The following is a 27,852-nucleotide window of genomic DNA, read 5'->3' on the forward strand; positions in this document are numbered from 1 at the left end:
GGAATGGATTCTCCTTTTTGTGACATGCGCAGAATTGTCGAAGGATCTCGAATCTGTGGGTATACTATAGCTGACAACATAAATTTTGGCAATAAAAATTTGGAACATAGTGTACATGGAAGCAGTGTAGTATGCCATTAAAAATAATTTGTAAAATGTTTTGAATCGGTAACTAAATTATTTCATTCTGGTGAGTGATTTTTTAAAATAGTTAGCCATAAAAACGTATAGATAGAAAATTATTAAAATCTGTAACATTTATTTTTAAGATGTATATATGCACACTAATCGAATTTGGGTATCGAAAAAAAATGACGCACTAATCGGGGGACATTAATTGAGGGATTACTGTATGGAAATATCAAAAATTGAAAAAATCTTAGTCCACAAAAAAAAAAAAATAATAATCATTGAAGGAAAATAAGATGGAAAACTTTTAGTTGACTTAAGCAATTTTCTTTAATGGAAAAAGTAAAAGGAAGAATTTGAATTTTTGTTCTTAATGCTAATCTTTGTAGCCCATTCACAGTACAAAATGTACTGTAGGTTTTCAAAATAACTTTTTATTGGTGGGAGCAATATATTAAAAAAAAAATAATCAAACTATTTTTCATACTCAGTTTATATAAAAGCATAATTATTGCATATGGTCAAGGAAAATAAGTCATATCAGATGAAAGTGTATAAAGAAATATGATTACTTTTTCCTACTGATAAGATAGGAGTGAAAAGACACTTAGGTGTGAACTCATCAGTTTCCTGATATGTACCCTCAGCGAGTGTACAGGATACCATTACAGTACTACATGATTCAGTTAATATTATTACTAATCTTCTATCAATGATTTTCCTACAAATTAGTCTATTGTGAGCACTCTAATGTTGTCTTATCTAAAATTTTGTTCTTCTAAAGCACTTCTGACTGAATCAATTCATGTTGACTTTGGTCTTTCTCTGGGTCTTTTTCCTACCATTTTGGTATCAAACATCTGTGTTGCTAACATTCTCTCTCTTATTTTATTTAAGTGACCATGCCACCTGAGATTAGCCCTGCTCACACATTCTTGAATGCAAACAGTGCCAAGTTCCTTTAGCTTAATTTTTATTATAATTCTGGCCTTAATGTCATTTGTTCACTTCTGTAATTTTTCTCAAATTACATCAAAAACTTTCATATCTGCAATCTCTAGTCTGGAATCAAGTTCTTTATTTATAATTCAAAATGTGGAACAGTTTAAAATGCAAATGATGACATTGCTGATCAGCAAGGCTTTTTTTTTTACTGAACTGAAATTAATATAAGAATTTTTTAATATTTATTATGCCTGACTACAAGACAATAATTATCTGTGTTGAAGATATAATTTTTTTTTAAAATTCATTTCATTAATATGATTTTGTTCTGAGTAAGAAAGAGTGGAAGAGGGAATTAGAATTACCCTTCTGCATCATTTAGATTTGAATTTTAGATTCCCAGGTTTTAATAAATGGCATATTGAAAATACACCATGGATGAAAAATGTTTGGGCCAGTAACTTTGTAGTATGTCTGGACCTGTGGATCATGGTTTGGGCCAGTGGATTTCATAGTAGCAAATTCTATAGTTACTTCTTGGTAAATTCTTTGAGTTTTTTGGATATTACTTATTAGTTATTTAAAGTTTTTTTATTATTATTTATTTATTTATTTATTGAGTGTGTCTTTCATGAAAACTGAAAGATAAGTTCTATAAAATGAAGATTTATTGTTACATAGACCATATATTTACAACGTACTTAAGCTCTTACAAATTGCCTACCAGTTTCGCTAGTAACTGACCAGCTTTCTCAAGGCTTGCATAGTACAAAAAAGAGGTAAATGCAAAAAAGGTTTCAAAATACAAAGAACCGTTAGTACCTGTTAGGTAGCTAGGGTGACACGTTCGCGTGACATAACTACTCAGCATCATGAACACGCGTTACATGCAAACGCGTAATATGGTTATTTGCGTACTGTAGCTCTGTTGAACTGAGGGAGTTAATTAGATTTTTCCAGGTATCGTTCAGAATGGCCCCTTGATTTCTGTTTAGGTTACTTCCCATACGTAGTACAACTGCCGCTTCTTTAAATACTCGATGCCTGTAATCCTTGTCTACGTAGGGCATGGAGCTGTTATTCCAGTCTATAGTGTGGTTCGAAGTTGAAAAGTGATGTGCCAATTCTGAGATGATCGTTCTGTTGTGATTAACATCGCCTATATGTTCTTTCTGTCTTATTTCCAGGCTTCTCGAAGTCTGTCCGATGTAGGAAAGACCGCACGTGCATGGGATATTATACACACCTTAAACTACTTAGAGAAAGAATCCAACACATCAGGTACGAATTGAATATTAGTGATATGAATTGCTGCGAATATTTTGATGACATATCCAACAGTCTTGATTATACGACCTGGAATTATATAGACCACATGTTAGAACAGAGCTACGAGAAAACTTTCCAGTTCAATAAAGCCAAACAAATCAGTAAATTTAATGAACTGTACAAGAAAAAATACCAGACACACAATGGCCTCCCAGTTAACAAAGTGATCTTCAACCTGTCGAATCACTGCCTTTCGAAACATGAATCGGAGATTCTAAAAAAAGGTTTTAACTTTTCTATCACTCCTAATTACATCCCAAAAATGGACTTTATGTGTGGAATTGAAAAAAGTCTCTACCCACTACCACAAGGTGTAGCCAACGACATTGGATTCAAAAGCACTATCATTACTAGCAACAGCAAAACAAACACAACTGAATACCACTCCATATGATAGGAAAGCTATTGGGGACTTAAGGAAGAACAAAGAAATAATAATTATGAAAGCAGACAAGGAGAATGCCACCGTTATCCTTAACTCACAAGACTACATGAAGAAGTTAAAAGACTTACTATTTGACAGTTCCACGTACAAAATCCTCACCAGAGATCCCACAATGAAGAACCACAATGAGACAAACTTCCTGATCCGTAACATGAATACTTAGCCTGAAGAATTAAAACGAAAACTTAAATCCTCACATCCCATCACTCCTAGACTGTACGGGGCGCCTAAAGTGCATAAAGAAGAAGTGCCACTTCGTCCGATTGTGGATGGCAGTTCATCCCCAACGTACCTATTGGCTAAGCACCTAGCGAATTTACTTAAAGGAAAAATTAGACAAACAGAGTCCTACTTAAAAAATTCTCAACACTTTGTGGACAAACTTAAAAACATAAAAATTACACAAACAGACATAATGGCCAGCCTAGATGTAGTGTCCTTGTTCACGAATGTACCAGTAGAAGAAGTAATGAACATTATCAAAAATATCTTTCCTGCAAATATCACAAAGATGTTCGAGCATTGCCTACAATCAAATTTTTTCAAAGTTAACAACAAGATGTACAAACAGTTAGAAGGCCTAGCCATGGGCAGCCCTCTGTCGCCACCATGTGCAGACCTCTTCATGGAGAAATTTGAAGATGAAATATTCACCAGCATTACTCCTAAACCTTCTATATGGTGGAGATATGTGGATGACATCTTCATCATATGGAAAGACAACTTAGAAAGCCTACATCTGTTTGTTAACAGAATCAATGCACTCCACAATAAAATAAAATTTACTCTAGAAGTGGAAAATAACGAACAGTTACACTTCTTGGACTTACTAGTAAAAAGACAAGGAAACAGCATCAAACTGTCGATTTACAAAAAACCAACGGACACTGGAAGATATCTACATTACTCTTCTAACCATCATAGGTCACAGAAAACAGCATCATCCACATGCTAAGAAATCGAGCTAGAAAATTTATCTCTGACGAGGAAGAAGTTCAAACAGAACTGTCTCAAATAGCTACAACTCTATCACAAAATGGTTATCCTAGACACATCATCAACAAATTTCTATACAAAGATAACCAACAAGAAAGAACAGTCGCCCAGCATATCTCAACAGCAGTCATCCCCTTTATAGGTTCAACTTCAACAAAAATTGCAAGATTGTTAAAGACACATAACATCAGGGTTGTATTTAAACCAACAAATAGCATAAGACAGGTCCTAAGATCCCCTAAAGACAGTGTGCCATTTTATAAATATCCAGGTGTGTATAATATCCCATGCACGTGCGGTCTTTCCTACATCGGACAGACTTCGAGAAACCTGGAAATAAGACAGAAAGAACATATAGGCGATGTTAATCACAACAGAACGATCATCTCAGGATTGGCACATCACTTTTCAACTTCGAACCACACTATAGACTGGAATAACAGCTCCATGCCCTACGTAGACGAGGATTACAGGCATCAAGTATTTAAAGAAGCGGCAGTTGTACTACGTACGGGAAGTAACCTAAACAGAAATCAAGGGCCATTCTGAACGATACCTGGAAAAATCTAATTAACTCCCTCAGTTCAACAGAGCTACAGTACGCAAATAACCAAATACAGTACGCAAATATTACACGTTTGCATGTAACGCGTGTTCATGATGCTGAGTAGTTATGTCACGCGAACGTGTCACCCTAGCTACCTAACAGGTACTAACGGTTCTTAGTATTTTGAAACCTTTTTTGCATTTACCTCTTTTTTGTACTATGCAAGCCTTGAGAAAGCTGGTCAGTTACTAGCGAAACCGGTAGGCAATTTGTAAGAGCTTAAGTACGTTGTAAATATATGGTCTATGTAACAATAAATCTTCATTTTGTAATACTTTATGACCAAAACATGTATAATTTAGATAAGTTCTATTTTTTGTTTAATTACACTATCATGTATACATATAAATCTGTTTTCCATACCACTTCACACAAGATTAAAATACAAATGGGGTATATTTAATCTAAATCTGCAAAAAATTATTCAAGTGGATGTTAATATTGGATGAGTAGATATCAAACAGGATTTGCAAAAAAAAAAAAAAAAAAAAAATGTTGTGCATGGATTTGAAAAAAAATGTGATCAGCAAGCACACAGTACAAAACACAAGAAGGAAGTGTGACCAACATGGTGAGAAAGGCAAAATCATTTTATGAGAGAAATTAGCCAAGTAGGCCTTAAAGGAATTCCAAAATGTTCTCTATAAGTATGGTGAATAAAAGAAAGAAGGATTGTGGGTGAAGCCTGAGGCCCTAGAGCAGTGCTTCCCAAACTTCTGGATGTCAGGGCCCCCTTTGCAAAAATTAAAACATTTCACGGCCTCCCTCAAAAAAAAATCGTAATAGAGAGATATATTATTATAATATTTATTGTATTTATATTCAATGCAAAACATACACAGCGAATATTGCAAAAATCAAATGCATATATTACATTTTTTGCTTCTTACTGTTTGGTTCTGAAGACGATGTGGGCTGTTCTGGTAAAATATGAAATACTGTCCTTTTTTTTGAGTCTGTTTCTGCTTCTTCTGGTTGTTCGCGGGAATTTTTTTTTTTTTTATCAGCCACTTATCCATCTCAGGGTTAAATTTTTTAACGTAGAATAGATCAGATAATATCACCACTTACCGATACTGACACACCACAGACTAACAACATGAAATTAGTGAATATTACCTGAATAAGGGAATCCACGGACCAGGAGCATGCTTCTCTTTTGTGACTTTTCTCCCTGTACGGTAATTAAGCCTAATGTGAAACAGACAGCAAAGGCAGATTATTAAAACGTGCATATGATTGGTGCAATATTAACAAAAGATCGCGCGACCGAAAGATAAAAGCATAGCTGACAATTGAGTTGAAATGCTAACTCTCTTTAACCGAATTCCATATGTGAAACTGCCATAACATTCATTATATATATATATATATTACTTAGTTTTAACACTTTTACGAATTTTAACACGTTCGGTTGAATTTTATTGCTGCCTTGCGACATCGAACTCACACACATCTAATTAATAACAATAGTTTTTAGTTAGATGCTGTGTTTGTCCATGCAACATATGGTTTTGTTTCAGTCTATACAGCATAGTTTCTGTATGAGGGGACATGTGACTCATTAATTAGTGTGTTTTTATCCCAGTTGTCTCTAATTGCACTATTTGTTGAGAAATATATTACACAGACTCCTCATACCTTATTCACTGGCATAATAAAAGTACTTGTTTTTATTGCTACTGCAGTATAGTGGTTGTTAGGGAGGGATGTTGTTTGCCACTGCAAGCGAGTTACTATCTCCCCACATGAACTTGTTTAAGCTTTTTTTCATGTGTGAAGTATATGCGAAACTTTTATTGGTAACAGAAAACTAGCTCGGATGACAGTGATAATATAAAACGAGTTTTGATATGTATATATAAAGTCAATATCAACAGTCCCTGATTACGAACGCCGCGTGATGAAACGGACAGGAAGATTTGGAGCTTCCCTGGAGAGCATTCGAAGTAAATACAATTAACCACTGCTTTGAAATGAAACATATGAATAAGCAATATTTACTAATATTCATTAAGCGCCGAAATACGCAGGAAGCAAAGTTTGTGAATTTTCCATTAAAATATAAAAAATAACAAAAAATAAATAATAAATAATAAAAGTTAAACACGTTATTTTTAAAATAAAAAAAATCAGCTTAGTCTTAAAACATTTTAAATTTGTTTTCATTATTTCACGGCCCCCCTCAACAAAACCTACGGCCCCCAAGGGGGCCGTGGCCCACAGTTTGGGAAGCGCTGCCCTAGAGTGCTCCAGGACCCCAACCCTCTCATTGTTTGGGACTGCCAGCTAGAGCCTCGTGTGCCTGGTGACAGGAGCTGTAGTATTTGAATTACTGAGTGGTCACTTTGCAAGTGTATCATCCAGGTGCAACTAGTGCAGTGACTGGTTCAACAGATTCAACAACGGATGGATGTGAGAACTGAGGTAGGTGAAGTGGAGAAGTTTCTGATATTAAGGAAATTCCAGTGTAAACACAGCTGCATGATTAGATAAGATATCAGCCTACTGGAGAAAAAAAAATGGTAGTGCCAACTAGACTATTCATCTTGGTGCTGAAAGTGTCCAAAGAAATGTAAAGATGGCACCCAAGACAGAGTTAGTAATTATGTGGAAAGACTTATGTGTTCATCACACATGTTGATTGGACATAGCCCAGACACATTTAATACATTTTTAGTGCATCTAAATAGCCAACACCCTAAAATCCACTTTACAGTGGAGCTAGAAGCTAATGGCTGCCTACCCTTCCTGGACACACTTATCACACATCTTCCAGAAGGTTCCTCATTCTCGGTTTATAGAAAACCCACAGATACAAGGAGATATTTACATAAACAATCACACCATCACCCTTCTCAACAATATGGTATCTTAAAAACACTAACTCATAGAGTTAGAGCAGTTTGTTCCAATGACATTGCTCTGACTGCTGTACTTTCTCACCTGTGTCACATCTTCCTGAAAAATGGTTATAATCCCCATAAGATAGATAAAATACTAAATGCTCTCCAAAAATCCCCCCCACTATCTACCACAGAAGACTACAACAAAACTTGCCATCCCATACATTAAAGGCACATCTGAAAAGATATCTAAGGTGCTTAACAAACATCAACTGCGCAATGTGTTTAAACCTTATGTGAAATTGGCAACTCTCATCTGTTCACCTAAGGACAGATTCTCTCCTTTATCGCATCCAGGAGTCTATGAAGTGCCCTGTTCATGTCGTCGAGCCTATTATGGACAGACAGGAAGAACTGTGGTCATCCGGCTCAGTGAACACAAAAAATATATCCAGCACTTTCGCTATGGCTAGTCGGGTCTGGTTGACCATGCTTTGGATACCCCTGCACACAGGATCAATTGGAAAAAAACAAAAGTACTGCACAGAAGCTTTTACGTCAGAGAGGTTGTTCCTGGAATCAACAGACCCTGATACATACTCCAAACTTCAACAAGTATGGCTGTATAAATCTACCAAAGATTTCGGAGACAGTCATCCTAAGACCAAATTAATGTTTTGTTTTTTTTTTAACTTAGATGGTGCCTAATTAGGACTTTAGTCTTTGTGTTGCACGCTACAATTACTCATACTAGTCCCACTATTACACCAGATTGCGGTTGTCTCGCCACTGTAACAAACTTTGTTTGTATGCTCTGAAGATGGTGAATATAATACCAGCGAAACATTTTCGTTAAGTTAATAAATAGTTATTTTCTTATCAATCTGTGTTCGCATCTATACTGTTAAAAATCCGATCAACAAAAGTTAGTAATTATTGTCCATTTAGTATTGAAAAAGTCAAAAGGAAGAAATCGGGAAATGGACGGATAAAAATATTATAGTTTAGGAGGAAAGTATGGCTTATAGGAGGAAGTTTCACCTTTTACAATAATATGACAGTTGAGCTTCATATGGGAAATGTGTACACTGCTTAGAACACTTCTTAAAGTGGGAACAAATGGGAATGGAATAAGAAGAGGATGGCTGATGGAGAAGCAGATGTTTGCTATAGAGATCTGTATTAGGGCTGCTGCTGTTGAAATTCTAAGTTAATGCTATAATTTATTTGAGGCAGAGAATGAATACCCAGTTGTTTGCTAATGTGCTAATTTTTTTTTGCAGGGGTGGGGGGGTAATACTTAATGAAGGTGATATAAAGATCCTGAGTGATCTATATAAGATAGTACTTCACAAAGGAAAAATTATTCATATTAGGATGAAAAAGTATAGGATAGTTTTACATAAATGGATCTACACTGCAAGTTATAGACTGAGGCAAACTAAGGTTTGCCTCAGTCTATAATGGAGATTTAACAGTAATGATGTACGAAGATTCAGAGAATCACTTGTATGTTAAGATACACATTTACAAGCAGAGATAAGGAAGTTATCTATCTTTATAATGCCTTGATGCCCCCACATCTGGACTGTTGTGCACAGATTTGGTCCTCATGGTTTTTTGCAGATGGGAAGAGGATTAAGAGGTGAATGGCCAAGATAGCAACCAGTTTTTGGAATGCGCTTTACAAAGATAGACTGATGGTTTTGTGAGTTGCAAAATTTAACTGATATGCAGAGAAAAGGAGATATGATAGAAACACAAACCAGCAGAAGAAAACAAGAGGTCATCCCTGGAAGTTATATATGTATAGTTGGCAAATTTAAGGACTGGATTTTTGCTTAAAAAGTGATAAATATGTGAAATGGGTTGCCAGAAGCATTTGTGAGTACTATGTCAATGAATGACTTGAAAGAGAGGCATAGTTTGCACTGTGTCAATAATTGTTAATGTTGGGCTCCCATGATAAATTGTTGGGAAGTGAATCAAAATAAGTCTGTCACCTCTCACTGTATTCACCATTTCCTTTTTTTTTTTTTTTTTTTTTTTTTTTTTTTTTTTTTTTTTGTCTCTTCCTCACTATATACAATGGATCACAACCCAAAGAAATGCAATTTTACTGCAGATCGCAAAAATTCTCCTGTATAAAATAGTTTTAAAACTATTTTCTGCTGCATAAAAAAAAAAAATAATAATAATAAACAACAGAAAAAACAGAAACAACCCACCAACATTAGTTCTTACCAAAAAAAAAAAGGTTTCTGTATCCAGTTCACTAACATGCATGTCCTAAACAGCAATAAACGATGTGCATCACCACATAAAGTCATCTATACCAGACTATTCCTATCAGAACCTCAACTGCTCAAACTACATTACACAGTTATTTCTGCCACAAGGGCAGCACCACTTATGCATTCATCACATCAGAACTGACATACCATGTCAGCAATTGTAAAATCTTAAAACCCCTCCCTCCCATTTGATCTGCTTTGGCTCAAAATTTCAATACCAAACCAACTTACCTTTTTCCTATGCTCTGTTCTCCAAACTCTTTTAACAACTCTGACCTCAACTATCTCTCTCTCCCTACAGTTGAAATTTCGTAACAGTGAGGGTCGTCTTTCTTGGGGACTTCAGTGTTCACAACTCAAATTTGCTTCCCTTCTCCAGCTTCACTGATCAAGCAGGCATGCTGAGATGTTTGCCATTAGTGATGCCCTATCACAGATCATCAACCTCCCTACCAGCGTACTTGAGAACCTCTGCCAATTTGCCAGTACATTTGATCTTTTCCTAACAAGCTCCCTTCCAAGTATACTGTGGATGTCAGTTCTCCTTTTAGTAACTCAGATCATAACCTTAGATGAAGCGCAATTTTGCCAACAACCTTCACCTGCCAGTTCTCAGTCATGTGTCCTCTGGCACTACAACGGTGTCAAATGGGGCACCTCCATGACTTCTGTTTCTTTCTCCTTCTAATGGTCCAAATACTGCTTCAGTTCTTCTGATCAAAATACCTGCTCAAACCAAATAACAGAAATCATCCTCACAGGAAGAAAAGCCTTCATTCCTTATTCCATTCCAAATTCACATCAACCATCCATGCCTTGGTTCTCAAAAAAATGTACCAACACAATATTAGAAAAAACCTCTGCATACCACGAATGGCTCAAGACCAAAATTCCAGCTACTAACTCTGCCTATACTGCAACTAGCAACACCTGTAAAAGAATCATCACCAAGTTCAAATCAGACTTGGAAAGGGCCAAATGCCGCAAACTCGACTTCTGCTCAAATGGCAGCTGCTCATTCTGATCTCTTGCCAAGGCCATTGGACACAACTTCTGTCCACCTAGGTTTCCCCCACTCTCACATCAGGATATTACTGTAGTCACCTCACCTAAAGACTTGCTGGCATTACTCTTCTCTTCTAGTTCCTACATTGGTTACCTGAGCAAAGTTCCCTCCACTCCACCAAGAATTCTCTTTCCATGTTGCTCATAGTCTTCCATCAGAAACAAATCTACAGGAACTTTAATAACCTGAACACAAACAAGATATCTGGGCCTGATGGTATCCCACGTATTGTATTAAAAACTTGTGTCCCAGAACTACCGCCTATCCTGTATTGCCTCTTCAGTCTATCCTATTCAACTGGCACCTACTTCTTTAGAGCAGCTTCGCCCACTCTGCTTTCTCCAACCTTCAGCCATTAAAACAAAATGTGAACAATTTATTCTTTCATCTTATCATCTAGCCCACACACGGCACTAATCTGCTATAGGTCTCGGGACCTTTCATGTGTGGGTCTAAATAATTAAAAAAAAAAAAAAAATTATCTACTCATAATGAGGAGTATAAGTGTGAAAATATGAAAACTTGAAAATCGTCTTCATAAAAACATTTAAATTAGATGTGAGCATCCGTAATAATATTTTATGATGAATTGTTCAGTTAGTTTTTTTGTCAAGTGGACCATTAGTGGTAGTATCCTGTATGTACCAGTCTAATTTATAAATAGAAACTGAAATCATCACTTTTCTTAATGAAATTTCAAATTTTATGAAAATATGGCAAGTAAAAAAAAAAAAAAAGCTCTATCCAGTACAGAAAACTGTATGGTTTATAACTGTGCTCTCCTTTCTGTTCCATAAGTTTTTTTTATGTGAATCATCCCCCCTCCCCCCTACACACACATTCAAAAAGTTATGAACTCATCACATACACTGCTTGGAAAGACGTCAACAGACAATCCAGTGGGCCAGGTGCATCTTACCATGTAATGAGTCACGAGTTTATAGCCAGTATAAATTGGAGGAATATGATGCTCCCAAGTCAGTGAAACTGTGTCCTGGTGAAATAGCTGTGAGAAGAGAACGTACATTGTGATAAAATGCCATGTTGCAGGCTTATCTGTTTGGCAAATTGTTGACAAATTGGGCTTTCCCAGGTCAACAATCATTGATACCATACTGTAATGGAAGTGCAGGGAGTCAACTGCAAGAGTGTTACCTGCAGTGGATGATCCACTGCACTCACCAAATGTTATTGTAGGCTGCTACAAGGAATAATATGTAAAAACTAGTATTCATCATCATCAACATGTTGAATGAGGAGTACTGGGTGTCAACTAGAACATGAATCTGCATGAAAATATTCAGAATTAAGGCTCACAACATGATTTTCTGTGGCAGGATTGCAATATGCAAGTTCCACATTACCCAAACCAACATGCATCATCTTCAGTGGTGCAAAGAGCATTTACAGTGGTATGTGGAAGCTTGGAAAGCTGTTATGGAGTGATGAATCATGCTAGCTCCCCTACCAAGCAGATGGGTGTGGCAGATGCCCAGTGAATGTCTCTTACCAAAGTGCGTAATCTCAACTATAAAATTCAGAGGTGGGAATTTCATGATATGTCCTGTTTTTCCTAGTTTCACCTCAGCCCTTTGTTTGTGGTGCCACAAACATTGAACTACGAGAGGTATCTGAACGTTCTGGATAATGCAATGCTTTCTACAGAATTGACCACTGTCTCTTTCATCAGAAAGACAATGCACTGTGTCATAAGTCTGTTGCTATAACTGCACGGTTTGTGGTCATGAACATCATCACATTTTACTGGCCTTCACTGAGCCCTGATCTCAACCCTATTGCACATCTCTGGAATGAATTGAAGCATTGGGTGAGGTCAAAGAACATCCGCCCCCACAACAGTCCAGGACCTCATTACATGCCTACTGGAAGAATGGTCCAAAATTCCTATTGATCTTTATCATATGCCTGTGGAAAGTATGCTCTGTAGGATGCTGAAGTCATTGATATAAGAGAGGACATCCTATATCTTATTAAGCTGGTGCCATGGCTGTTTGCACCTCACACTATGATGTCCGTTGATTTCTTTTCAAGCAGTGTATTTAATATTGTGAGTCGGATAAGAGTTAGAAAATCTGGTTTCCCTCTTCTGTAGACCAAACAGAAAACTTTTATAAATCACTTCAGGTGGTGGTCTCATGCTGGATGATGAAAATAGTCTATTACCTAAAACCTAGACTTGAACTGATGTCCATTTTGCAGTGATAATTGAACCCACAGTCTGTTGATTGGAGAACAGATATGCTATCCATTCAACCAATTAGATCAATACACAGAATTCTTTCTAATTATAGGATGCCCACATCTTTCCTAGCTTCATATATAGATATAAAAAATAAAATTAAAAAATTGTTATTGCTGGGATGTAGATGTCCTTTTCAGAAGAATCAGTATTTATTATGTAGAATTGTTGGCACTCATTTCTGAACTCCTCCACATGGTCTTAAAAGCAGTTTTTGTTGTATAATAGAAATGAGATGCTTTCCATACCTATTTCACAGTAATTGTGAGAGAGGCTTTTGAAGATATTTTCAAATAGATGACCTAACAAGGTACCAGGACTATAACCAGAATATTTGTGGCAAAAGAAATTACCTCATTAATAATGGGCAGCATCTATAAAATAGCACACTTATTGTTTTTAGGAACACCCTTCACGCCTCCCCCTTTTTTTTTTCCAGTGTACATCCTCAAAAGTCCAACCCCATGTATACGTTGGAAACAGCATAAAATAGATGATTGCTTTGTTACAGAGAACTTTGCAAAATGGCTGACTAAAGAGGCCCTGGTGAAGATGTTAGGACTGTAATGACATCTGTTTCATCATTGGTGGAAGAATTCATGTATCAATGGCAATGTGAAACAACTGGCAGGCAGAAGAATCTTAATACAGATCAATGTCTGGCAGTTTGAGCGTATTCTATATTCATTTGTTCGTATTATATATCCAAAGTATGACAATTTTTGCTTGATGATCTAGCTTCGAGGGAGCAATCTGGCTTTATTCTATCTATCACTGATTTACTGGTTTGCTTTGCAGTCCATGGTATTCTTAGTAAGTGTCTCCAAACCCATAATTCATATGCATGTTCTTCCTTCTTTCACTCTTTCTCAGGGTCCAACTTTTACATCCATACAGTATACCACAGGGAATACCATTGCTTTCATGATTCTTTCATGATTGTATCTTTGTCTTTTTGAAACCCTGATTGAGTGTCTTCTGTTTCTATTGACAAAGTGCCTTTTATTCTTTCTAGGTTTATTCTCAGTAATAATTGCATAACATGGCTTGTTAAACTTATTAGTGTATGTTCACAATGAACATAAGATGGGTGGATGGACTAAAACTCCATCCACCCATCTAATTATTGGTCTTCCTCTTCTCCTGCTTCCATCAATTTTAGCAAGCATCATCTTCTCCAGATTGTCATTTGTTCGTATAATATGTCCAAAGTATGACAATTTTTGCTTGATGATCTAGCTTCGAGGGAGCAATCTGGCTTTATTTTGTCTATCACTGATTTACTGGTTTGCTTTGCAGTCCATGGTATTCATAGTGTCTCCAAACCCATAATTCAAATGCATCTATCTTCCTTCTTTCACTCTTTCTCAGGGTCCAACTTTCATCCATACAGTACCACAGGGAATACCATTGCTTTCACTATTCTGAGTTTTGTCGCGAGGCTAATATCTTTAAAGATCTTGCTTAAATTTGTTATTGCTTTCTTTCCAATAATAATCTTCTAACTTCTTCAGTACAATACCCATCTTTATCAATTCAGGATCCTAGGAGCAAAAAATTGTTAACTACTTCCATTTTCTCCCCATCTACTTCAAAATCATTAAGTTCACGTGTTACCATAACTTTTGTCTTTTTTGAGATTAAGTTTAAGGCCATATTTAGCACTTTCTTCTTTAACTTTCATAATAAGTTCTTCCAAATCTTCTTTGCATTCTGCTAGCAAGGTGGTATCATCTGCATACCTCAAATTATTAATATTTCTTCCACCAATTTTAATTCCAATTGAAGATTCCTCCAGCCCTGCCATTCTTAAAATGTATTCGCTGTACAAGTTAAACAGGTATGGAGATAAAATACATCCTTGTCGCACCCCTTTACCTATTGTGAAATATTCAGTTTCTCCAAGATCTTGAGAGTTTATTTATTACTTGGTTAGACTATCATAAGTTTAGTTTAATCCTTTATCCAAGTGTGAGCAAACAAAGTATCTCAGTATCTCCCATTATGGGAGATACTGAGATACTTTGTTTGCTCACACTTGGATAAAGGATTAAACTAAACTTATGATAATTCCGAGATCTGTTTGCACAGTAGCTTCTTGTTCATAATAAAGATTCCTCAGAAGGATAATGAAATGTTCATACTTCCATTGTTCTTAACACATTCCACAGTTTCACATGATCTACAGAGTCAAAATCCTTACTATAGTCAAGGAAACAAAGGTTGACATTCCTTTGATATTCTTGTGCTCTTTCTATTATCCATCTCACATTGGCGATCTGATCTCTTGTTCCTCTGCCTTTTCGAAATCCTGCTTGTTCATCTGGCATTTCTCTCTTCATGAATGGTTCCAGTCTTTTCTGAATGATCTTAAGTAAGACATTACTTGCATGAGAAATATAGTTCTGTTCTATAGAATTCTATAATAGAGTTTTATAGCTCTATAATACAGTGCTATAGTTCTGTAATTTTTGCACTCTCTTGCATCGCCTTTCTTCAATAAAGGTATATAAACTGATTTTTTCCATTCCCTAGGCCATGTAGTTGTGATCCAAATTTGCTGACATAGAGCTGTTAAAATTTTAACCGCCTCTTCTCCCAGGGCTTTGAGCAGCTCAATAGGGTATTCCATCCCCTCCTGGTGTTTTCTTACTGGATAGCTGTTGCAGTGCCCACCTCACTTCACTCTCCAGTGGTACTGGCTCCTGTGTATAATCCTGCTCTTCAATTTCTCAGTAATTTTGGAGTCCTTTCTGTAAAGGGCTTCCCTATACTCTTTCCATCGTTCTTTGATGTCTGCAGCTTCTGTAAGATATCCTTTGTGTTTACTTTTCAAAATTGTCACCTTGGCACTAAACTTCCCTGTCAGTTCCCTGATCTTTTTGACAAGATCTCTTGTTTTTCCTTTTCTGTATTGGTCTTCTATTTGTTGGCATTCCTGGTTAAAGTATTTTTCCTTGTCTCTTCTGGCTTGTCGTTGAAACTCTGCATTCAAATGCCACACTTCCTGCAAATTTCCTGTGGCCTTCATTTTCCTCCTTTCCTGAACAGTTTTGATGGCATCTTCTGACAGCCATTTGAACTTCTTCTTACAAACTTTGGAATATTCTTCTTTGCTTCTGTTTTAATTATATCTTTAATCTCTTCCCATAGTTCATCTGGTTCTCTTTCACACAAATTGAGTGTGTTGAATCTGTTCTGTATACTAATATTGTATTCAGCCAGTACGTTTCCAAGATCACATCTGATCCGATATTTTTGATGTTTTCAGTTTCCATAATTTTACATGTATCTTAGCCACTAATAATTCATGCATTGTTCTACAGTCTGCACCTGGAAAAGTCTTAACAGACTGAATTGCACTTCTCCATCGTCTTTATTCAAGTATGTAGTCAATTTGATTTCTGTATTGTCCATCAGGTGATATCTATGTGTACAATCTCTGTGCTGTTTAAAGCCAGTGTTAGCAACAAACAAAGAATTTTCTGCACAAAACTCAACTAGTCTCTTCCCTGCAGTGTTACGATACCTAAACCAAAATGATCTGTTATTCCTTTTACCTCAGTTTCTTCCACTTTTGCATTCCAATCTCCGATAAGTAGCCATAATCTCACTTTGGTGTTGCATCTATCACTTCTTGTAACTTGCCATAAAATTCTTCTGTGTCTTCTTCTGGTGCCTCTGTAGTGGGTGCATAAACCTGTATGATGGTCATATTCATTGGATGTCCATTGACTCACAGAGAGAGAAATGATTCTGTCACTCACTGGATTATAACCTAACATATACCTAGCCATGTTTTTCCTGAGTAAGAAAGATACTCCATTTTTATGACTTGTCTCATGTCTTGAGTAATACACCATATTGAAAATGGCCCATTCCTGTCCAATTTAAGTTCACTTATTCCCAATATATCCAGCTTCTTATGCTCCATTTCCATCTTTATTATTTCCAGCTTACCTTGGTCATACTTCTAACATTCCAAGTTCCAATGTTGTGGTTACTTGTAAAACAGGGAGCGTCCCTTTTCCAACCAGCAACATCTGTGTGACCAAGCTTCCTTCCAGGTTTGACCTGGACACATCATAAAAACTAGTTCTACTTGTGGAAGTGCTCTGTTCTTTCCCAGTTGCATGTTTGGATGCCTTCAGGCCTGGGGGTCTTACCATCCAGCACCATATTGTACTTTCTCATTTTTGGCAGGTTGGTAGAATGTTCTTGGCAAGTACGGAGGTGGTTTGCCATTGCCTTCCTCTGGAATATTTTTAGACTTTCCAGTCTAGATCCGCACTGTTCTGTGAAAACAGGGACACCTCTGGAAGGATGCGACTCTTTGCCATGCAGTACAGTCTTGGTAAAGAAGAGGCTAAGTCTCTGTATTAGAGATGTATTGCACATATCTTTACTCTGGAATAATTCCCAGTAAGGAAACTATTCCTTCCCCTTATAATATATATATAGCGAACAAATTTTTAAAAATATTGCAGAATTGAAGTAAAAGTCAGGGGTAGGAGCTTGAACAACTTAAGATATGCAGATGACATGATCCTTATTGCTGAATCTGAATAAACTTAGTCACAGAAATTTACAACAGAAGCTTAGAGATGGGATTAGTTTTTAACCTGAAGAAAACAAAGTGCATGATTATATCAAAAGAGTCAATAAATAAGAAACTAAATATAACTGTTAACCAAAAAATAAAAATAAAACATTTAACAGGTTAAATCTTATATGTTTGGGACAAATGTTTACAGAAGGAGGAAAATCCTTTATTAATATGAAAACTGTTCTGATATTCAGAGACATTAACATAGACACAAGAAAAAAAATAAAGTGCTATATCTAGCCAAGCCTTCTCTACAATAGTGAAACTTGGACTTTAAATAAAGAAACAGAGAAAAAATTAGAAGCTTTTGAAATTTGGAACCATTAGAAGAATGTTGGAAATATCATGGACAGAGAGAATGAAACACGAAGATGTTCTAAAGAAAGCAAAAATGAAAAGAACATCAGTGAAAATCCTTAAAGAATGTAAACTTAAATATTTTGGATATCTAACTAGATGAGAAGGCATTCAGAAATTAATATTAGAAGGGAAACTAAATGGAAAAAGAGGGAGAGGTAGATCTAGGAGAATGTGATTTGATGACATTAAGGACTAGACTGGCTCTAATTACCACAAATGTTCTAGAGCAGCAAAAGAAAGAAAAACGTTTCATGCCATGGTTGCCAACCTCCTAGGGAATGACACATGATGACATTCATTCCCTCAGGAGAGTGCACTTCAGATGATGAAGTGCACTCTCCTGAGGGAACGAAAGGAGGTGAAAAGTGAAAAAGGTGGCAGAGTTCACTAAAATAAGCTACTTCAAATCACTGGTCATTTTTTTACATTGAAACTTGGGAGTAATTTTAATGTTCTGGAGCTTCCAATTTTTCAAAATCACATAGAGATGGTGGATGTTTATAGAGTTGCTATTAGTTATTATGGCTATGGTTTCTGAAACCGTAACTTAATTTTTTGTTTCGAAAGTTTAGAATGGTAGCTTTCTCAGTCTGAGATATATGGCTTTATTTGAATGCATGGATTGAAATTTCTGTTTTATCATTAATAGATTTTTTTATTCTTTTGACTTATTGTTTTTTTTTATTTTTATTACTATTGTTTAGGCGATAGGAAAATTACAATCACAAAAGTATTCTTGCAGGCATGACCATAGACAGGTAATGGTTGAGCCTATATAGAAGTTACAATCCATTTGGCAAGAGAATTGGTATACTATGTTGTGGTATTCAAATATTTTTTTGTATGTATGTATATATGAATTTGGTAGGTTTCAGAAAGGTAGCCAATTTGCAACTAGTAGTAAAAACTCATTTGTAGTCTGTATGTTTAAAAATATAGTTAAAAGTTTCATATATATTCTAAATATAGAATGATTTAACTGTTTAAGCAAATTTTCTTTCATGGGTGGAGTGATTAACCAAATTCTGGCTCTTAAGTGCATGTAACTTATCAGTTACGTTAGATATTCATGTTTTTGAAAATTGCATTACTTTTTTTAATTTCATTATTAAGATATTTCCTGACCTCCATGGAATCAAGACTCATTGTGGGAGGTCAACAGTCTATCATACCATTCCTTAAACTCATCCACAGTCTGCACATTTGCCACTCTCTCAGGCAATGCATTCCATGATCTTACCACTCTCCATGCAAATAAAAAACTTACTTTTTACTGACCTCCTTCTTTTGCTACTTCCACGGGTCTCTTGTCCTTGCTCCTTTCCCTTGTTCTACCATATGAAAAATCTCCTCAGTGTTGATACGATAATAATCCTTCAACAGCTTAAATGTTTCAATCATATTCCCTTTTGCCTCCTATTCACCAAACTCTTTGGTCTGCATGCCCTTAAATGGGTTATCTGCATTGGCCCTCAATCTGTCCTCATACTCAATATTGCACAATCCTGATATTTTTGTTATGAGCATGTATATTGTTTTGTATCAAAAGGCTTAAGCGAGAAATGCTAATCTAATCGAGCGGAGAACCAGACGTGTTTTACTTTGTTTCCGTTGTTATTTAGCTGAGTTAAAAATTAGAGATGTTAAAAATTAGAGTTAAAAATTAGAAAAGAGATTATATTATTATAGTGCACTATAATAATATAATCTCTTTTCTTTTAATTTAATTTTTATTTTAATTTTATTATTATTTATTTAATTATTTATCATCAAACTTTCAAACTGCACCTTTATATTCTTCTCCTTATTAGTCGTAATACTAAGTTTGTAGTTGTCGCTTGAGCTAGTTCAATCAATCTTAATCCTCTCTGGCTATAATTTACTCCCTCCCCCCCCTTCTCAAGGTCGCATGTATGCTAATTTTCACGTGTACTTCAAGAAGTGCTTCGGGTTGGAACCAATTCCCATGTTTATATTGCTGACTTTCTCTTGCACTGATCTTTAAAAATTTATTTGTTATTTTGACTGCGCCATTAAAGATCACATAGAGGAATTGTATGTCTTTCCCATACATGCAAGAGAAACATCCAGCTCAACGCGGAAATATCTCTCAAGTTTAATTCTAATTTCGAACAACGTTTAAAACTTAAAATCAGTCAGTCGTGGCTATTCTATCTTCAGGACACACAGGTTCTGTGTTTTATGAGACAGTGCATTGGCAAGGCAGAATCATGCAAACTATTAACAAACAAAACTGTTCATTCATTCTAAATCAAGGTGATTACAAAGATTAAATCTACACATATCAAAATATCTATCTGTAATTAACTCAGCTAAATAACAACGGAAACAAAGTAAAACACGTCTGGTTCTCCGCTCGATTAGATTAGCATTTCTCGCTTAAGCCTTTTGATATAAAACTATACATGCTCATAACAATCAGACATGTGGATAGACATATATACACTCTAACGTAATTTAACTCCGGTTAAAACAGAATTAGGCATAACTAAATTTTACAATCAATTTCCCCTTCATCACATAACATTAGCAAATTTCTCTGAACTCTGTAAACAATTGGTTCACTGTTAATTAGAAGTACGGCTTTCTGACTTGGCGAATGTTCTTTATGCTAACTAACTAACTAACTAACCTGTATTTGAATGGATTTGGTGTGTGGAGACTGGAAAAAATGTTGCTCAATGAAGTGAAAATGGATGTGCAGAACCAGGGGAGCTAGAACTATCAAGGAGGGTGGGAAGTGGATATGCAGACATCAGTGAGGCAGTTGAGTGTAAGAATGTATATAATGTACCCGAGCCAGTACTAAAGACAAGTAATTGGAATGGGATAGTTAGAATAACATATCAAGACATTATTATACATGAAATGCAGAGGGATCTCTGCATTTCATGTATACTAATGCCAGGAGTATTAGGAACAAGAAGGAAGAATTTTTGGCCTTGGTTGGCTCTTCCTTGCCACAGGTTATTGGCATTAGTGAAACATGACTGACAGAAAATGATTTAGTTAGTGGGATAGAATGTGTAGGTTACAGTGCATTCAGGACGGACAGAGAGAATAAAATGGGGGCAGGGGGTGTTATTGATGATAGCTGATGAACTGCAACCAAGGAGAATAGAAGTTGTATTGCAGGATAGCGAAAAGAGCTCATTTGAGGCTATTTGGTGTGAGATTGAGACTAACGGAACAAAATATACAGTTGGGTGCTGCTATAGACCAGGTGATGGAATAGATGGTGGAGATAGTATGCATAGGCAAATTCATGAAATGAGTGGAAGGAGGGTAATTATTTTGGGGGATTTCAACTATGGTAGCATTAATTGGAAGGAGGTGAGGACACGTGAAGAAGCATGTAATGGAAAATACTAGGGGTTCGAAAGTGCTTGCCTAGTAATAACATCTGAGAATTTGACTGTAATGAATATGATGTCACCTATTGGTGAGAGTGACCATAGAGTCTTGACCTGGGAGGTGGCTAAATGTGCAAAATTTTCGATTAAGACAGAGTAAATGTGGAATTACTGTGCTGGCAAGTATGACATGCTTAGGAGATTGCTTGGTTCAGTGCCATTGCATGTAAAACTGCAAGGGCTGGATGTCGATAGAGCAGAAGTGGTCAAGGAGCATTTACGGGAGGTTATGGCTGATTGTATACCTAGGGTCCAAATAGTAAAACAAGTAGGGGTTAAATGGATGAATAACACCATTAAGCTTGAGCTGCAAAAAAAGAAACAACTGTGGAGGGAATTTAAAGAGAAAGGTTGACCTGAAGGCACACGAATGGTATAAAACGCAGGCCAGAAGGGTAACGAGTGTGGTAAGAAAAGCAAAAGCGGATTATGGAAGGAAACTAGCTATGTAAGCTAAAGAGAATCCCAAGCAGTTGTTTCAATATACTGCAAGCAAAAAAAAAAAAAAAACTGTGCATGGCAGAAGGATTTTAAGGAATGCCAGTGGTAAGGAGGTCACTGAATCAGTCGATATAGTGGAATTGCTGAGTGAGCACTTTGCAAGAGTATATCATCCAGGTGGTGACCTTGAAAAATTGAAGGAACCATTAGTTTATATGGGAATTGTGATGAATGAAGTGGAGGTGAATAGTCTATTACAGAACCTTGATGTGAATACAACTGTGAGATTGGATGGTATACCGGCACGGGTCTTACGTGAAGCGGCTGAAGAATTATCAGTGCCCTTGACCATGTTGTTTAATCTGAGTCTTGGGTCTGTTTTAGTCCCGAAGGCGTGGAAAGAGGGGAAAATAGTTCCACTGCATAAAGGAGGATCCAAGACTACTGTTGCAAATTACCAACCGATTAGGAGTCATTGTCAAGGTCTTGGAGAAAGTAGTCAAGGGAAAAATACAGGAATGGATTGATGAAAATGAGATAATTTATGGGGGACAGCATGACTTTGTGAAGGGTAGATCATGCCTCAGTAACTTCCTCAAGTTTTATAACACAGTGACAGCTGAACTGGATAAGGGTAATGGGTTTACAGTGATACTGCTGGACCTGGCTAAGGCCTTTGACAGGATACCACATGGAATTCTAATCCGTAAACTACAACATATGGGAATGTATATTGGGTTGATGAGATGGATAGGTGGGTAGTTGATGGAGAGATATCAGAGAGTAGTTTATTCAGGAGTAGAATCCAAAAGACGGTCTGTGACTAGTGGTGTGCTGCAGGGTTCTGTTCTTGGACCACTGCTCTTTAATTTGTTCATTAATGATATAGGGAAGGATCTAAAATCTTGCAGGATGATTTGGATTGATTGGAGTTCTGGGCTAAGGAGAATGGATGTCAATTTAATGTGACAAAATGTAAGGTTATGCATTTTGGAGTGAAAAGATTAGCTGCAATATACCACATTGGTGGAACTGTACTCCAGGAGATTGATGAGGCCAGGGACTTGGGAGTGCTGGTGGGTAGGGAGATGAAGTTTAGGGGACACATTGCAAAAGTGGCTAAATCAGCTCATCAAATCACTTGGTTGCTGAACAATAACTTGTTTGTCTTTGACAAGCAGAGACAAACAAGTTATTGTTCCTCTGTACCGAGCATTGATAAGACCTCATCTTGACTACTGTGTGCAGATTTGGTTACCTAGGTTTCTTCTTGATGGGGAGGAGGTGGAGAGAATCCAGAGGCGAGTGACGAGTCTAAGGACTTCCTAGAGTTGCCCGTAATAATAGTAATAATAAAAAATTATGGGATCGACATTCTTAGCCTTAATTTTCACGATCTAGGAAAGTTCTAGAAAATTCTTACTTGCAATCTTGTCAGCTAGTTCAATATACTGGAGATCACGACTACGTTCCTCTTCCTTCTGGTGAAAACCACATTTGGGTACTAGTTCTCAGCAACGATGATATAGCATACTCGGAGATCGTCTAGAAACTTTGTGGTGGGACTTCTGGGATAGATCATCACTGCTGTTACAAACCTCCTATCATCATCGGACTTCTGCTGGCAGGACGTGACTCCCCCGTCCTTGGAACGGCAGGACACAGGAACCTCTTCGAAATGAGACTGAAAGCGAGAGCCAGGAACAGAGCCTTTGGCACTTTGATTTCTCCCTTTTATCCTATTCTCCCGACCTTGGAATGGCCTCAGATTAAACTGCCCAGATATTCTTGGGGGGTTTTCTCCGCCACCCCCGCTGTCGCTGAGTTCTGGCAGGAAAACCCGTAACCCATTGACTTTCGCAATTTTCGCTAGCCTCAGGTCTACATGTCTAATCCTGTCTGAGCTATTTCTTTGTTTGTACAATTTCAGTGGTTCTTAAATATTTTAACAATTTACTCTAATATTTTACCAGATTCTATACAGCAAAAAAAATTGAGGTAAATGTTAATTCAATTACAAGTATTTTTATATAATTTCTTATTTCCAAGTAAAATCGGTATAGAAAAATTTTGTTCTCATTTTTCTTCATACAGAATTTTACATCACCCTTTCCAAGGTTACTTCATCCCCTTCAAATCCCGGTGACTAGATCTGAGCACAGAAATCCAGATGTGGTCTGATCAGAGCTTTATACAATGGGACCAGCACAGTTTTGTCTCTCGTGGTGAATGTTCTCCTCAACATTGCTGCAATTCTCTGAGATATCTTTGCAATGTGTCCTTGGAATTTCAACTTTCTATCTATAATATAAAGTTGAAATTGCCTCTACTTCTTCCAGTATAACTCCACGACATGAGCATAAAGCATCCCATCTGTGGATCAGATCACAACTTTTAAAAACTTGCATTTAGTTCCATTAAACTGATGTTTGCATACATTTGTCCACTTTTCAAGCTTACTCAAATTCTTTTGAAAAGCCAAAACATTGGCACTGTTACTAATAACCCCTACATCATCTGCAAACAACAGATGAAAATCTCCCTATAGTCCTTTGACAGTATCATTGACATAAAGAATGAACAGTAATGGTCCCAGGAGTGAGTCCTGTTCCACAGGACTCACTCGTAGCCTTCCTACTCCTTGATACTGCTCCTCCCATATAAAACACTCTGATATCTATCAGAGAACTAATCACAATGCAGTCTGCCAACCTGATATCCAAACATGTGATTCAACTTAAAAATCAACTTGTTGTGTGACACCCTGTCAAATGCCTTTGAAAAATCCAAAAAAATGACAGTGTATGCCTTACCCTCATCCACTATTCTTTTTACTCTGTTGTAAAAGGTAGCCAAATTACTGAAGCAAGAGTGTCCTTTAACAAATCCATGCTGGCCTGTATGAATAATATTACCCTCATCTGCCCAGTTCTGTATTCCACTTCTCTCCAAAATCTTAACTCCAGAAGAAATACAAACAGACTTATAATTTGATGTATTCATTCTACCACCACTCTTATTCAGTGGTATTATCTTAACCTCCTTTCACTCTCCAGGAATCTGCATTTTATTAAATTTTATTAAATTGCCATTACAAGACTTTCATTAAACAGCCAAATTAATTTCACGGTCAGTTTCACAGCACATTAATTTAAAACACGTGAAATTCCATATAATTCCCCTGCCTTACTGACATTTAGCATACTTGGTATTTGGAATACATCCTCTTCATTCACTTCTAACACTTCACCAGTATTATCCTTCTAGAATAAAGCCTGTAGTACCAGGATGGAACACTAATCAAGTGATCATTAAATAGCTCAAATGTGTCATCTGCATTGGTCACCTGATTCCTATCTCCACCCAGCAAGGCAATCCATCCAATATCATTTTTCCTCCCACTCCTCACATGGCAAAAAAAAAAAGCTTTCTTTTTTTTTTTTATTCTCGTCTCATATTCTAATTTTTCTCTCCTTACAATATTAGTCACTTTTCTAGCCTGCAATATATTCCTTATGCAAATGTTCTTCACATCTCTCTCTTTATATGCCTTCCATAACATAATCTCCAGCTCTGCTTTTATTCCTTTTGTCATACATTTGACTCTAAATTGCTTGATAATTTTAAATAGAGGTATACAATCTGCCATTGCTATCAACATCTTTTAAGTATCTCTCATGCACTAATTATCCCTCTTCCTTCAAATTCTTTCATCCATTGCATTGCTGCAAGCTGATTCTAATTCTAATGTAGTCAGCTTCCTTATAATTCCACATAAATTCTTTCTGTTTTGATACCTCCACATGTCTATTTATCCTCCAAGTCAGGACTACATAGTCACTCTCACAAATGGGGGAAAATACAAGGGTGGTCTGAAAAGTTCTTGGCCTCGACCATAGATGGCAACACTATCGGCACGATTTTTTTTTTTTTTTAAATTGGTACATCTGTCATAAACATCCATGTGAAATTGCAAGTCATTTTGTCAAGTATAATAAATTTAGTTTAATCCTTTACCCAAGTGTTGGCAAACAAAGTTTGCTCCTGAAGTAGTTTAGGACTGAGGCAACTCGTAGCAAAGGTGGACCAAGCTCTCATCACGAGTTGCAACTCGTATAAGTAAATATGACCTCTCCATCGCTTCTGTCTTAGTATCACCACGTTTGGGTCTGCCTCCCACTGACGAGACCTCAATAAAGGTCAAACCCAGTCTGAGTAGTGGCCCTTCCCTTAATGCATAGCATTATACATGTCTGCAAGGAGATGTGCTTTGCATTATGGGAGATACTGAGACAAGGAGTGATGAAAGCTTGGTCCACTTTTGGTACGAGTTGCCTCAGTCCTGAACTACTTCAGGTACAAACTTTGTTTGCCTACTCTTTGGTAAAGGATTAAACTAAATTTATTATAGTCTAATCAAGTGGAAAATAAACTTCCAACATTCTATCAGGTAGTTTGTTTTATACAGCTGTCTGAAGCAAAAGTGTTGTCTGTATCCCTTGAAATAGATAAATTTGAATATCATGCAGTTATAAAATTCTTTGTAAAAGAAGGTTTAACGGCAAAAGAAATTCATTCAAAGCTCATAAAAGTTTATGGGCACTGTTCTTGTTCATTTTCGATAATTAAGAAATGGGCTGTCGAGTTTAAACGCTGCTGTACCAGCCTTGAAGATGATCCATGTGAAGGACGTACAAAAAGTGTAACAACACCAGAAATCATTGATCAAGTGCATGATATGGTATTGGATGACCCGCGAGTCAAAATGCATGAAATTGCTGAAACTATAAGCATTTCAAAAGAGCGTGTAGGATATATTTTGCATGAAGAATTACAAATGAAAAGGCTTTGCGCAAGATGGGTGCCGCACTTGCTCACAGCAGATCAAAAATGCACTCGCATGAAAATCTCTCAACAGTGCTTGGAGCATTTTAACAAGAATAAAGCTGATTTTGTGTGTCTATTTATTACTATGGATGAGACCTCGATTCACCATTACACACCGGAATCCAAACAGCAGTCAAAACAGTGGACAGAAGCTGATTGTTCAGCACCAAAGAAGACAAAGTCGGTTCCATCAGCAGGAAAGGTCATGGCATTGGTTTTTGTGATTGTTTATTAATTAACTTGAAAAGGGTAAAACAATAACTGGGCACTATTATTCCGATCTTTTAACCTGACTAGATGAAAAAATTCATGAGAAAAAAACCAGTTTGCAGAAGAAAAAAAAATCATCTTTCATCAGTGGTGGTGGTGGTGGGCGGTAGATGGTGTTGATGGAGATGATTGGCAGCAGAGGTGGAGACAGTTGTATAGTAGGTGTCCTCCCGCGATGAGTCTTCAGACTCCTTGGAGGTGTCACGAATAATAATAATAATAATAATCAGTACAATGCACCTGCTCACAAAGGTGTTTTGGCAATGGGAAAAGTAAAGGATCTGCACTGTGAATTGTTGGAACATCCACCCTGTTCCCCAGATTTGGCTCATTCTGACTTCTATCTCTTCCCAAAACTAAAACTCTTCCTCGCTGATCAGTGTTTTTCTTCGAATCAAGAGGTGATTGCAGCTATAGAGGTGTATTTTGCAGATCTTCCTGAGAACCACTACAGGGATGCTCCAGCATAATGGTGCTGGAGCATCCGCTGGAAAAAGTGTATTAGTCTTAAGGGAGATTATGTTGAAAAATAAAAATAATTTTGAAATTATAAATTTGATTTTTCATTGTTAGGCCGAGAACTTTTCAGACCACCCTCATATGTCATCTGTCACAATGAGATCCTCTGATGCTATGACCAAATCCAAAACTTTTAATCCTTGTGTTCCCTCCACCACATGTTGCCTTAGAGAGTTGTCCCTGAAAAAAATCCAAGGATTCAGTTCCCTTATTACTGAATGCTGTCTCCTCTTCCCCTCTGCTCCCCCCCCCCTCTATGTGGGACAACCTGTTCATGGTGGAGGAGGATCTTCCAGTGATGAGGTACCAAGCCTTTTTTCAATTCTTTTTCTTTACTTTTCTTTCCATATTCTCTGCTCTTCTTCTCCTGAGTCTTTTTTCCAGACCATCACAGGTATCCAACACCCTGCTGCCCTGT

General features: G+C 36.9%; 1 protein-coding gene across 1 annotated transcript in view; it reads left to right on the forward strand.

The window, feature by feature from the left end:
- Positions 1 to 27,852, forward strand: part of LOC150104352 (ferry endosomal RAB5 effector complex subunit 4-like) — a 267,536-nt gene that overhangs the window by 218,890 nt on the left and 20,794 nt on the right. The gene's annotated exons all lie outside the window — the stretch shown is intronic.

Source organism: Typopeltis vanoorti, chromosome 8 (assembly GCF_054136105.1).
Source record: "Typopeltis vanoorti isolate ZY-2024b chromosome 8, IOZ_Tvanoo_1.0, whole genome shotgun sequence".
In the NCBI taxonomy this organism is placed as follows: Eukaryota; Metazoa; Arthropoda; class Arachnida; order Uropygi; family Thelyphonidae; genus Typopeltis; species Typopeltis vanoorti.